This window comes from Bubalus kerabau, chromosome 12, assembly GCF_029407905.1.
Source record: "Bubalus kerabau isolate K-KA32 ecotype Philippines breed swamp buffalo chromosome 12, PCC_UOA_SB_1v2, whole genome shotgun sequence".
Taxonomy (NCBI): Eukaryota; Metazoa; Chordata; class Mammalia; order Artiodactyla; family Bovidae; genus Bubalus; species Bubalus kerabau.
In genome coordinates this window covers 57104897-57120420 of record NC_073635.1, presented here as the reverse complement: position 1 = coordinate 57120420, position 15524 = coordinate 57104897, and positions in this window count along the sequence as shown.

The following is a 15524-nucleotide window of genomic DNA, read 5'->3' as shown; positions in this document are numbered from 1 at the left end:
AAGAAAAATAAAAAGTTTAAAAGGGAAAACTACAATGAAACATTACTCTTGAACATGCATGCCAAAGCCCTCAACATTTTTTAGTAAACTTAATTGAACAATGTATTAAAAACATATACAATTGATAAATGTAATTTGTTCCATGTATGCAAGGCTGATTTAACTTTAAAATGTCAAGGTAATATAGTCTGTCAATACAATAATACAAATGATTTTAAAAATCGGACACCTACTCATGATATAAAATAAACAAAAAGACTAAAACAGCCAGAATAGTTAGAAGAGATGAAGATTTCCTAAACTTGATAAAACAATCTACAGAAACATAAAAATCATATAAATTAACATCTTATTTATCAATAAAAAGCTAAGATTTTCCACTACAAGTTCTGGAGCAAGATAAAGATATCTTCTCACCACTCCTATAAAAGTAATGCTGGGAGCACTAGCTAGCACAATGAGACAAGAAAAAGGAATACAAATCATCCATATTGGAAAGGAAAAATAAACTTTGTTCATAGACAACAAAATTGTCTATCTATATTTGCCAATCAAAACATAATTTTGACTTTTTTTTTAATCCCAGCTTCTCACTCCCTTTTTCTTCCCACTTCTTCATCCCACTAATTCATCTTGACTTGATAAGGAATAATCTCTATGTATTTTCTGTGTTCCTATAATTAATTGCAAATATATATGTATAGATAGTTCTATGCATACTCAAGAGCTTGGTTTTAAGTAATCATTATATACATGTTTCTGACTTTGCTTCTCACAATAAACAATGACTTCCGAAAATCCTCCTAATATATTTCAAATTTATCACTTTGATTGGATACTGTTTACTAATCAGTATGTAAAATAATTTTGTAAACTTTCAACTGATATTAATTTTGTTTGGAAATTTTGCCACTGTAAATAGTGAGACAGTAAACACCTTTACATTGATTTTATTTTTTTCATTCCTATACTAGTATTTATAAGATATAAATTTCCAGGAATGGGTAGTTGGATTAATGATTATAAATTTACCCTAAAAATGTTGGTTTATATTTTATAATTCAAATATATATGTATTAAAATTTACACATACACTACTATAGCTTACTAATAAATTTGTGTTATTATAATTGCCAAATCATGGCAATCAGTGTTGTTTTTGAAATACACGTTAATTTCATAATAACTTCAATATTAACTTTGGTTTGCACAACCTCTTTCTAAACTGCTTATTTCTCATTTTCCTTAACCCTCCATATTATTTTCAAAAGTAGACTTGGGTATCACCTATCCCCAATTAATATTATACTAAATCTAAAATGAAAAAGACTTCCAATGGATCATTTTTAATAGTAATTATTCAAAATGCTAAAATGATTTCGTTCAATGAAATCCACATCTATCTTGCTATAATTAAATACAGCTGCTTTGGCTCTCACTTCAATATTCATTTTCTTTATTTATATTCTTTTCTTTAAATTCATTTTCTTTAAATATAATGACCCTTCTTATATGGAATACAAGATATTAGGTCACCTGCCAGCAGTCTTCTCTCAAGCTACCTAATTATTCCTTTAAGCTTTATTCATATCTTATATTTCCAAGATTTAGATCATTAATTTTTCTCCCTTATCCATGCATCGCATATTTTTTTTTCTACGTCTTTTTTGGCCTTAAGACTTTCTGCAAAAATTAGAATCTAGCCAAGTATGGAATGAGGCATTTTTTAGGTTTCTAAATTTTGTAGTTCTAATACTCAAAATTTTAAAACAATCTCTATGAACTTGGAGAAAATTAAATGTGAGTATATATCTTAATTCAATGCATTATTACTATATTCAGTGAAATAAATGAAAGGTCTGTTTCAACAAACCACTGCTATTTTTTTTCTAGAAATGTCCGTGAAAGTAATTAAAGAAGGATATTATAAAAAGAGACTAGCAACTTTCTTCCACTCCTTTCTTAGCTGTGTATTTCTGTGCCTCAGAGATAGCTCATGAGTCTGTCCTTCTTTGTGCCCACTCTCTTTGGATGTGCATAGTTTTCATTGTCATGACTACCATTGTTATGCTCATGACTTCTTGACAGTTACCATATTTACAAATATGTCTTCACCTTCACTCATTTAACTCCACAAAAATACCTGAATGAAAAGAATCACTTATATCTGTAGAATGCTGAAACACAGTCATTATTAGTAAAGCATCTATCAGGTATCCAGTCATCCAAGTCTCCAGCTTTAGAGTTACCAAGACAGTTCATATTCCCTCAACAACTTTTTACCATTTTTTTACTCTTGACCATCTAAATAAGTTTCAACTTATTTTATGGCCTTAACTGGTTGTTGTTGTTTATTTGCTAAGTCATATCCAACTCTTTTGCAACACCATGAACCATAGCCAGCCAGTCTAATCTGCCCATGGAATTTCCCAGGCAAGAATATTGGAGTGGGTTTCCTTCTTCTGGGGATCTTCCCAACCCAGGGAAGGAATAACATCTTTTGCACTGGACAGACAGATTCTTTGCCATGGAGTTACCTGGGAAGCCCCATGGCCTTAATATTACTTGACTTTTTTTTTTTTTTTTTTCCTTTTTCCTACCTTTGCATAGTAATGGCTAATATCTCTTCTCTACTAACCAAAATCTCTTCTCTACTAAACCAAAATCTTTTCTACTAATCTATTCTCTACCAAATCTATTCTCTACCAAACCAAAAAAGATATCCATGACCCAGATAACCATGATGGTGTGGTCCCTAACCTAGAACCAGACATACTGGAATGCAAGGTCAAATGGGCCCTAGGAAGCAACACCAGGAACAAAGTTAGTGGAGGTGATGGAATTCCAGTTGAGCTATTTCAAATCTTAAAAGATGATGCTGTTAAGGTGTTGTACTCAATATGCCAGCAAATTTGGAAAACTCAGCAGTGGCCACAGAAATAGAAACAGATCAGTTTTCATTCCAATCCCAAAGAAGGGTAATGCCAAAGAATGTTCAATCTACTGCACAATTGCAGTCTTCTCACACACTAGCAAAGTAATGCTCAAAATTCTCCAAGCCAGGCTTCAGCAATACATGAACCATGAACTTCCAGATGTTCAAGCTGCTTTTAGAAAAGGCAGAGAAGCCAGATATCAAATTGCCATCATCTGTTGGATCATCGAGGAAGCAAGAGAGTTCCAGAAATACATCTATTTCTGCTTAATTGACTACAGCTAAGACTTTGACTGTGTGGATCACAGCAACCTGGAAAATTTCTGAAGAGATGGGAATACCAGACTACCTTACCTGTCTCCTGAGAAATCTGTATGCAGGTCAGGAAGGAACAGCTAGAACTGGACATGAAACAATAGACTGGTTACAAATCAGGAAAGTAGTACATCAAGGCTATAAATTGTCACCGTGCTTATTTAACTTATATGCCGAGTACATCATATGAAATGCCAGGATGGATGAAGCACAAGCTGGAGTCAAAATTGTGGGAGAAATATCAATAACCTCAGACATGCAGATGACACCACTCTTATGGCAGAAAGCAAAGAACTAAAGAGCCTCTTGATGAAAGTGAAAGAAGAGAGTGAAAGAGCTTTATTTAAAACTCAGCATTCAGAAAACTAAGATCATGGCATCTGCTCCCATCACTTCATGGCAAATAGATGGGAAAAAAATGGAAACAGTGGCTGAATTTATTTTTTTGGGCTCCAAAATCACTGCAAATGGTGACTGCAGCCATGAAATTAAAAGATGCTTGCTCCTTAGAAGAAAAGCTATGATCAACCTAGACAGGATATTAAAAAGTAGAGACATTACTTTGCCAAAAAAGGTCCATCTCATATAAGCTGTTTTTTTTCCAGTAGTCATGTATGGATGTAAGAGTTGGACTATAAAGAAATCTAAGTGCTGAAGAATAGATACTTTTGAACTGTGGTGTTAGAAAAGACTCTTGGGAGTCCTTTGGATGACAAGGAAATCCAACCAGTCAATCCTAAAGGAAATCAGTCCTGGATATTCATTAGGACTGATGCTGAATCTCTAATACTTTGGCCTCCTGGTGTGAAAAACTGACTCATTGGAAAAGACCCTAATGCTGGGAAAGATTGAAGGCAGGAGCAGAAGCGGACGACAGAGGATGAGATGGTTGGGTGGCATCACAGACTCAATGGACATGGGTTTGAGTAAGCTCTGAGAATTGGTGATGGACAGGGAGGCCTGGCGTGCTGCAGTCCATGGGGTCACAAAGAGTCGGACACAACTGAGTGACTGAACTGAACTGAACTAACCAAAATATGCATCATCTATTGCAGTGAAATAATCTCTTATTTTTCTTGAGATTACTTTTAACCATGAAAAATTCATCCACCTTTCACATTTCAGTCAGCTTTAGAAAGTCAAATGTTATAATATTATTAGCTGGTAAAATCCCTTATACGTCTCTCCATATTTCACCAAAGTGCATCCTGCTGCAGTGGTACATGAGAACTTCAAAAACTGACATCATCTTCCATCAATAACTGCTTAATAATCTTCAGCTCAGTGATACCAAACTGCTTATGGCCTTATTTTAACTTCACTCTTATGATCCCATTTCCTAGTTCATTCTGGGTTTCCCTACTAATCAGTATTTACTGGTTTATAATAGCCATCTTGAAATTACGTCAAGAAGACATCTCTGAGCCCTCTCTAATTACGATTCTTCTTGTGCTTTTCTAGCATTTGGAATGTGACTTTTTCATACCATCTATCATAATAAATCACATTTTTAAAATTGATGCTCTTCTTTAAAATCCTTGAAGACTGGTAACTTGTTTAATTTTCTTCTTAACCTCAACAGTTGTAATATTGATTGACAGAATAAATTATCTACAAATGTTCTTCAAAATGAAATATTTGAAAATAGTTGCTGAACCCACATTGTGTATGGCTTGGGGCCAAATTTGAGTTTGTCCAGATAAGCTCCTACCACAGACTTATATAACAATATAAATTCACATATAACTTGGAAAATTACAATAGCAAAAGCACTTGAAGATACTAGAGAATGAACAAAATCAGGCAGGTTATGAAGTCAAAACTTGAAAGAAGAGTAAGGCATCAGGTAACTGATCACAGTTTTTGGATTTATCTTAAGAGAAGGCTACAGCTGGAGGTACAAACGGTGTCTAATAAAACTTCCAATTAATACTCACAACTTTCTAGTGTGAAGAACATATAACAGAAATTAGTGTAATCTAAACTGTGTAAAGTTAATAGGGAGCATTCTCATATAAAGTTTCTGCCTCACTCTCTCTTCCCTCCCCTTCTGGAAATGTTCAGTTACACTTAAGGTAGAACTTTTAACTATGTTATATAATGTATGTAGTATACTCTTTTCTGATATTTCATCATTGTTTCCATTTCTTTTTTAGTTTGTATGTTTTTCAGTTGTCCTCTTTTCCATTTTCCAATGTACTCTTCACCTGTGTCCAACCTATTGCAAAATTTATTTTGTTTTTAATGTTAGTGATTATATATCTCACTCCAAGAATTCCTTGGTATTCTTTAAAGGGCTTATTTTTCCCTGATGAAATTTTATATCTCACTATCTCTTTTCACAAATATATTAATCTCATTAAATTTTTAAAATCCATGTTTGATAAATTGAAAATCTAAATGATTTGAGTCAATTTTAATCATGGCTGTTTTTCACTTGGCCTACTTTATTGGTCTGCCTATTACTTATTTGACAGAATATCTGAAATAGAGTATAAAAATACAAGAGTCTCTGGATGCTGCTGCTGCTGCTGCTAAGTCGCTTCAGTCGTGTCCGACTCTGTGCGACCCCACAGACAGCAGCCCACGAGGCTCCCCCGTCGCTGGGATTCTCCAGGCAAGAACACTGGAGTGGGCTGCCATTGCCTTCTCCAATGCAGGAAAGTGAAAAGTGAAAGTGAAGTTGCTGAGTCTTGTCCGACTCTTAGCGATCCCATGGACCGCGGCCCACCAGTCTCCTCCGTCCATGGGATTTTCCAGGCAAGAGTACTGGAGTCTATGGATACTATTGTCTTTATTCAAAGAAGCTGTATTTAGTCATCAGAAAGAGAGTTAAATTAGGGTCAATTCACCTTAGTTGAAATGCTGGTTTTCAGAATTTGTCTGGTCTCTTTCCTGTTTGCTCTTAACTCTATGAATTAGCCTACCAAAGATTTAATTGAGAGTATGGAATGCTAACTTATGTATACTATTCCTTCTTGATAGTTCCTAATTCTAATCTTTATCTCCTCAGAAACAAGAATTCTGATAGATTCATTGAACTCATCACCATTTTAATGGCAGATGGTTTCTGCTTGAACAGCCTAGGAATCTGGAATCACATCAACAGGGAAAAGCGTGCAAAAAGTGCAAAATGTCAGATTAATTCCTCACTGAGAATTTACTGCTTCAAGTATGGCTGCCTTGGCTGTCCTGAATCCAATATTTCTGTCTCCAGCCCTGTAAACTGCTAAAATCTCTGATTGGCTCAGCTCTTCCTGAGGTTTCTGCTTGTATTTTTAGTCTTCCTCCCTATGATGCATATCAGCAAATGTCTTGTTGGAAAAGCAAAGTGCCAGATTCACCACAGTGATGTTCTCTTCTCTCTAGGAACTTGGTCCCTTCAATCTCAGCCAATTTTGTGGCTTTCTGATACATTCAAGCTAAATTTTTTTTAACTCATCATACTACTCTTTGGTGGGAGTTTTGATTTGCTAAAAATTAGACTCTTTTATCTAGAGGGGACACTATTTTTCATAAATAGGAAATTAAAAAAATACATTGTTGCTGTTCAGTTGCTTCTTCATGTCCGACTCTTCAGCTCCACAGACTGCAGCATGTCAGGCTTCCCTGTCCTTCATCATCTCCCAGAGCTTGCTTAGACTCATATCTACTGAGTTGGTGATGCCATCCAACCATCTGATCCTCTGTTGTCCCCTTCTCCTCTTGCCTTCAATCTTTCCCAGCATTAGGACCTTTTTCAAAGAGTCAGATCTTTGCATCAGGTGGCCAAAATATTGGAGATTCAACTGAACAGAAAAATTTCATTGCTAAGTGAAATTCTTATTATTTATAATTTCCTATTTACTAAAAATATTACTTAATTTTCTATCCCTTTTTATCAAGAAAAAGTGAGCTCTATAACCTTAGGATCAATTCAGTTCAGTTCAGTCGCTCAGTTGTGTCCAACTCTTTGTGACCCCATGAATCGCAGCACTCCAGGCCTCCCTGTCCATCACCAACACCCAGAGTCTACCCAAACCCATGTCCATCGAGTCGGTGATGCCATCCAGCCATCTCATCCTCTGTCGTCCCCTTCTCCTCCTGCCCCCAATCCTTCCCAGCATTAGGGTCTTTTCCAATGAGTCAACTCTTCACAAGAGGTGGCCAAAGTATTGGAGTTTCAGCTTCCACATCAGTCCTTCCAATGAACACCCAGGACTGATCTCCTTTAGGATGGACTGGTTGGATCTTCTTGCAGGCCAAGGGACTCTCAAGAGTCTTCTCCAACACCACAGTTCAAAAGCACCAATTCTTTGGCTTTAGTCTAATTTTATATACTGTTTAATTACCTAATTTACAACAGATATATAACATTTTGCTTATACAGAAGCATGTGCTATTTTCATTTCATTGAATCCATAATTGGATTAAAAATGAATTGGGTATTAGAAAATTAGCTAATTCTCTTTTCATTATTTCAAAATTCTGTCCATTTAATTTCATATGAATAGAATAAAAACACAAATTATTTCATGCTTCCATGCATGTCTTTCCATTGACATTTACATATTATTATATATGGGGTTTCCTAGGTAATTCTATGATAAAGAACCTGCCTGCAAATGCAGGAGACATTAGAGATGCAGGTTCAATCCCTTGGTGGGGAAGATCCCTTGGAGGAGGGCATGGCAACCCACTCCAGTATTCTTGCTTGGAGAATCCCATGGCAGAGGAGCCTGGCAGGCTACAGTCCATAGAGTCGCAAAGAGTCGGACATCACTGAAGCAACTTAGCATGCAGGCACACATTATTATATATATCAATATTTATAATACTGATACTACATTTTGCTTTTTGTAAAAGCCTTTCCAGAGAGGGAGAAAGTGGAAGATAGAGAACATTTTTTTTTTTAATTTCCCAGGAACATTTAGGAGTAATGTATATATATATTATTTATTTCACATAATCTTTGAAATACATTATGTTGGATAGGATTATCAGTGCCATCTTATAGAGAAGAAAATTAAGATCTAGAAATGATAAATAATTGTTAAGTGGCAAAAATTAAATTTATTGTATCCACTATATAACTGCACATTTTAAAATCAGTAATTATAATATATATGGTGTGTGTTTGTGTCATTGCTTCCCTGGGTTGGGCAGATCCCCTGAAGAAGAACGTGGCAACCCACTACAGTATTCTTGCCTGGAGAATCCCACGAATATGTCCTTGATATTTCAAGGTTAATCTTTGACCCATTTTTCACAAAGTAGTTTTAAGTTTATTACTTATTCTTGAAAGATACCACATATTTGAAGATATCTTTAAAATCCATCAAACTTCAAATTCTCTTTCCTAGGGCTAAAATAATAAGATATTTACATATATACTTATTGTATATCTTGGATAGTTTTAGAAAGAATAAGTTTTAAACTTTCTAACATAGAACTTCAATTACAGAAAATCTTCAGAAATATCAATATTTGTCTTTGTCCAGACTGTTTCCAAATTGCCTCTTATACATACATGGTTATGATAGAAAAATATTTGTAAATTGATAATTCTATATTTCTTATTTAACATTTTTCAAGAGAGGGCTGAGCTGCCAGGTGTCAGAGTAGCCAACTGTTTCTTTAACAGTGGAAAGTGAAAGAGTTAAGTCTTTAATCTCTTTCGTCTGATGGTAATAAGCAAGAGTCTAAAATTGGAGAAAGCATTGACTCCTCCACTTCCATTTTCCCCATGAAGCAGTGCACCGATGGAGGGGTGTCTTATTATTGAAGGAGCCTCAACAAAGGTTCTGTCAGCCTTTTCTGATCTAGCCATTGGGGAGAGGGTGAGAAAAGAGAACTAAGTGTGAAAAATTTCTAGATGCTGAGTAAGAGTCTGGCAAAGCGTCTTCAAGGTCCCTTCCTACCTCTACTCCCCTTCTCACACACACAGAAGTAGGCGTAGGCAGAGGAAGCTGAAGTCATCTGCGCAGGGACTCAAATAGAGATCTAGAAGGCAAAGTGCCAGGTGGAGTGCCAATGCACAGAGAGCCTGGCTGGCCAGGGAGCCTGCCTCCTTGACTGGAACTCCCTTTCAGAGACTGCAGTGCGCTGGCTTTACACCAAATTTGGCAGGGCCCCTTTCATGTGAGGACTGTCAGGAGAGCCTTCTTCAAAAGTGCATGTGGTCAAGCCTGAAAAGCAGGCTTTACAACGAAAGGACTTTAACTGGGAGCCAGACTCTCAAATAGAGTTAGGTAAATATCAAGTTTTAAAACATCATTTGCTGATTAAAAGGGAAACAGAATACCATTTTCCCTCACTTTTTCTACTTGGTCTTCCCTGGGTCAGTGAAGGAGGATCTTTCCTTGCTCTCAATAGTGTGACATGTCCAAAGACAGGGACCCTGGAAGAATAAAAGTCACAGCAGCGGATTAGTCACACCTGGTGACTATGCAGAGGAGGAGAACTCAGAGGTCTGGGGCTCTGCACATGGCAGCCGGGACCCTGGAAGGCAGTCAAGACCTGTAAATGATGGGCTTTTTTTATTAGTTCTGTGGGCTCTCAGGAAAGCAAAATCCATGAGACTGAGAACCAAATGGAAGGCAGCTGCTCTTATTCAGAGAGGAACTAGCTGAATGAGGAGGAGTCTTTCTCATTAGTACAGAGTACACATGTGCAAACTAAGTCACTTCAGTCAGTGTCCGACTCTGTGTGACCCTATGGGCTGTAGCCTGCCAGGCTCCTCTGTGTATTTCCAAGGTAAGAGTACTGGAGTGGGTTGCCATTTCCTCCTCCAGGGGATCTTCCCAACCACGGGATCAAACCCATGTCTCCTGTGGTTCCTGGACTGCAGGCGGAATCTTAATCACTGAGCCACCAGGGAAGCCCAGGTCAGAGTACAGACCGGGGAAACTCTTGAACAGGCTTTTGGACTTGTGAGGTTCCAGGTATCAAGGGAGGACTTTAAATTTTAGGTCCACTTGCATTTCTCAGAATTTAATGCAATAAATTTCCTTTCAGTTTAGTTCAGTTCAGTCATTCAGTCATGTCCAATTCTTTGCGACCCATGGACTGCAGCATGCCAGGCCTTTATCTGAGTTCTGCATATATTGATACAATATGGTTACTTAATTCATTACAAAATATTTCCTTGTGATTTCTTTTCTTTGAGCTTTGAGGCATTTAGAAGTATTCTTTAATTTTCAAATATAAGTATACAGTACTTTTGTCATTAATTTGTTTGTGTTCCAGGAAGAAAATATACTTTGTATGAAGTTAATTTTTAAAAATTTTGTTGTAACTTGTTTTATACACCAGAATATACTTTTTCTTGATGGATACTCTTATAAAACTGAATAAAATGTACAATTGTTTTGGTGAGTGGATATTCTATAAACATATAATAAGAACATTTTCTGATAGGGTTGTTAAGGTCTTCTATATAATTACAGATTTCCTCTCTATTGTTTTATCACTTATGAGAGAATTATGTTGAAGTTTGCAACAATAATTGTGAATTTGACTACTATTCCTTCCAATTCTATTATTTTTGTCATCATGTATTATGCAGCACTATTAATAAGTTCATGCACACATAGGATTGTTGTATCTTCTTGAAAAGTTGGCTCATATGTCTTTATATAACATTCGTCCTTATTCCTGTCATGCGGAGAAGGAAATGGCACCTCACTCCAGTACTCTTGCCTGAAGAATTCCATGGACGGAGGAACATGATAGGCTGCAGTCCATGGGGTCGCTAAGAGTCGGACACAACTGAGCGACTTCACTTTCACTTTTCACTTTCATGCATTGGAGAAGGAAATGGCAACCCACTCCAGTGTTCTTGCCTGGAGAATCCCAGGGACGGGGGAGCCTGGTGGGCTGCCTTCTATGGGGTCACACAGAGCCGGACATAACTGAAGCGACTTAGTAGCAGCAGCATTCCTGTCATGAAGCATAATTCGTATGATGTTAATATAGTTACTGAAGTTATTTTTCTTTAGCATTTGAATAGTATATTATATTCAATTAAAGTTTTTCTTTTCTTGTAAGTTGTATATATTTGGATCTAACTTTCATATCTAACTTGACAGTATTATTATTTACACCTCTGCTCAAATTCTTCATCTCTTTATACCTGTTGCCTGGCTTTTATATTAGATATTCATACCCACTTTGATGCAATCAAGTCTTAGAATTGCAACATCAGGGTTCTAGGTCTGTTAATAGCTTTTCCTAACAAGAGATTACTTTCCCTTACCATTTTGTGTATCATAAACTTTAACTGGATGACAGACTTTGTGTGTGGAAGAAGAAAAGAAACTGGAATGAATATCATTTACACCTAGAAATGAGCTTGTATTTTCCTAAATTCAAGTCAGGATAGTCCATGTGGGTTTTCCCAAATGGCTCAGTGGTAAAGAATCTGCCTGCCAGTGCAGGAGATGAGGGTTTGATCCTTGGGTAGGGACGATCACTTGGAGAAGAAAGTGCAACCCACTGTAGTATTCTTGCCTGGGAAATTCCAAGGACTAAGGAGCCTGGTGAGCTATAGTCCATGAGGTCACAAAGAATTGGACACAGCTGAGCATGCATGCGGGCAATAGTCCATGTAGTCTGTAGTTGTATTTGTTTTATCATTGCTATAGTTAGTTTCTGTGCTTCACGGATTCTAATTGTATCAGCAATCAGCTGATTCTATTGTATGTTTTTCGTGGGACCTACATGTCAGAGGATTTTTCTGTTCCACAGTCAGCACTCTCTGGGTCCTGTATACAGCTTTCCCTGATATCCAGTAGTAAAACATTCCTATAAAACTTTGCAGAAGCAGAAAGTAAAGAAGCAATTACATTAGGACACATCTTGCAAATGAATGCACAAAATAAATTGAGATAAATCACAAATGCTCACAGACACAGTTCAAAGCTATGGCAGCTTGATGCTGAGATGCTGAGTGTGGTTCCCAAGGAAGGACTTGGCTGTTGCACTCTCATTGCTGCTCAGGGTGCGAGCTGCAAAACAATCATGGAAAGCTATTTTCACTTTTGCCTTTTTTCATAAAAGTACAGCTTCTTTTCAGATTCTTTTAGTTAGTGAAAACAGGTACTGATGTAAATCCTTATAAAAGCAAAGTGAGGTAAAGTGAATTTTCCAAAAGAGGGGGATACCTATACAGGTACTGCAGCAAAGGGCTAGTCCCGGGAAGTGGAGTTTAGGTACTACTTGTCACGTGCAAGACTCACAGCAGAGGCCACAAGGTTGTCTGATTCACTGGGGTGGCCTTGGTCTCAAGAAATCCGTGTTTCTGGGACTCATGGTAGAATTTTCTCCCATTGCTTTTCCTCCTCTCCCCTGAGTGTCCGTTCTGTAATTCTGGGTGGTTTGGAGCAGGAGGGTTTCACTAACTCTTTCACAGTGGTAGCAGCTCTCCACTTTGCATCAGTACAAGATTCCAAGCCCAGATGTGTTTTCTACCTCCCCCTAAAGGTACATGGCTTTTACTCCTCCTCCTTCAGGGTGGTATCACAACTTTGTCTGGAATTAATGGAAGGGGCTGCGCTCCTCCTGCCTCAGTGGAAGATTGCAGATTCTTGTTAATGAGCAAAATATTTTGCCACATGCTAAACATGAAATCCTTAATTTAGTGCTTTAAATAAACATCTGTATATTATACTTTCTTCATTTTTTCATAATCCTTATATCATTTATTTTAGTTTGACAACTATGTTTACATGATAGAATGATACAAGACATTTATTTTTCTGTGATCCTATTTTTGGCATTTAATAATATGTCCTTGAGTGATGTCTGGGAAAATAACTAGTAATAAATATGCACACTAATCTGTTATGATACTCCACTGTAGTCCATAGCGCAATGTACAATACAACACTTAATTTTATCATATTGATAGAAATGCATTTTTTCCATTTCTTTATATGTTATTATAATACTAAAGGAAGCATATTTGCACATACATCTTTGGACTTATGGGAAAATTGGTCTATAGAACACACACTTAGAAATGTAGTACTGGGTCAAAGGGACAGTGAGCTTTTCTCCTGTTGTCCTTTCCACTTCAATTATAAGATATGTGAATGTAGTATGTTAAATGATTTCACTTAGGAGATTACAAAATAATATTTTTATCATAAAAAATATTTATAAATGTATAAATCTTTTGGGGCTTTCCAGATGGCTCAGTGGAAAAGAATCCACCTGCCAAAGCAGGTGATGCAGCTTCAAGTCTTGGGTCAGAAAGATCCCATGGAAAAGGAAATGGCAAGCCATTCCAGTATTCTGGCCTGGGAAATCCCATGGACAGAGGGGCCTGGAGGTCTATAGTCCATGAGGTCACAGAATAAGACATGACTGAGTGACCGAACAAGAACAAATAAATCCTTTCTAGTATTTACTTTGATTAGGTAAATAAATTATAAGAAAGTCTACTTTTGTCCAAAAGGAAATAATTTAAATTAATAATTAAAATAATGTTTGGATGTTTTCATAGGCCTATAAGTTTACTGAATGTGACAAAAAATAAAATAAATCACTCAGTAATTTCAACACAATTTAAAGCAAAATTGCTTTCCATGATTTTATAGCCCAGAATTGAGTGATTTAATATTGAAAATTGAAACTAATTTTATATGTTTTACATTTAAATGTTATAAATATGAATAAATCAATGTGATCCTTTTATTTCTTCCATAAAATATAAAGCTTGAATAATGTTTAATCATTTTCAGCAATTATTGTCTCTTCCTTATTTATATAGAGGTTTCCTCTGCATAATAAATTGTTGCATTCAGGCAAGAGGTATATATTAGATAGTAAAACCATTCTGTATGTCAATGTTCTTCAGATAAACAGATCCAGTAGGATATATAGAGATTATATGAGAAACGTTGTAGAAATTGGCTCACATGGTTATAGAGGCCAAGAAGTACTACAATCTGCTGTCTAAAGCTAAAGAACCAGGGAAGCCAGGGTGTAATTCAGTAGCATCCTAAGACCTGAGAATCCCAAGGCCTATGGTACAAGTCTGAGTACTATAGCAAGGAAAGAATGGTACACTGACTGTTGTTTTGACCCCACAGAGCTAAATGGATAATAGAGTTGATATACTACAGGCTTGCATTTTCTCATCTTGCATATACCAAAGAGGATTCTCCCATTCAGTGATCACTGCATGCAGAGATTCTAAAACATGTAAAATTTTCTAGAAACTTATTTTCCAGCCTTTCTCACACAGTCCAGAAGAAGGAAGAGATAATCACAGGAGGGAGAAAGACAATACTTCAGTTAAAGAATTAATTGCAGCCTTAGTACTGAGAAGCCATTTTCCAGGAAAAATATGTTACTTTCCCAGTGTTAACCACCAAGTATTTTTCTTTTGAACCAGCCAAATGCATGCCACACACAGACCTTATAAATCTCCAGCCTGATATTCACATTTTATAGTGGGTCACTTTAAGTTCTACAAATAACAAAGTGGACCATCCAAGATTTGCTTGTCAAGTAGAAATTATATTTTCAAGAGCACAGATAGCTTGGCAGCATTTTAGATTTACATAACAAAGTGAAAGCTACCCCTTTGGGGAAATCTTTATCTATCACTTCAGTGCCTTAAGCAAAACTGCTGGCTCAGGGAAGCTTTCCATTCACAGGAATTTCCCTAAATGCCTGGACCTAGTTCACTGATTGCTCATCTATGTTGAAATATGATGGTGTGCATTGTACTGCTGTGGAAAACCATCTGTGCAAAATCAGCACCCGCTATGTATAACCAAAAGCCAATATGGTATATCCACTCGGTTGCCAGAATTTAAAAATGCTCAAAGCCAGGCCAATACTTTCCTTGATGAACTCTGGGATATTTTTATTATTTTCTGGGCTCTTGCCTAAAGCCTAGCTGGCTGGTCTGCCATTTGGGAAACTAAAGGCTGGCAGATTAAAGACATTTCTCTTTGAAGCTGTACACTAGGGGAAAAAATCCCTTTTGCCAACCAGAAAGTCTGAGTCACAAATGTAGATGCCATGGTAAGGACATGTTCTCTGATAGGACCATGGAATCAAGCCTTTCTCCAACTAAAGAAATTCCTGTTAAAGAAAACTCAATAGCAATAAATGACACTTTCATTTTGGGGACACCATGTGTACCACCAGGACTATACTTCTTGTGTAGAAGCCTGGCTACAAATTTTCCTGCTCCCAAGACCATAGTAGATTGAACATTATTGTGGTCATAAGAGACCTTCACATTTTTAAGGAATTGCTATCAGCAGACCTAAGACAC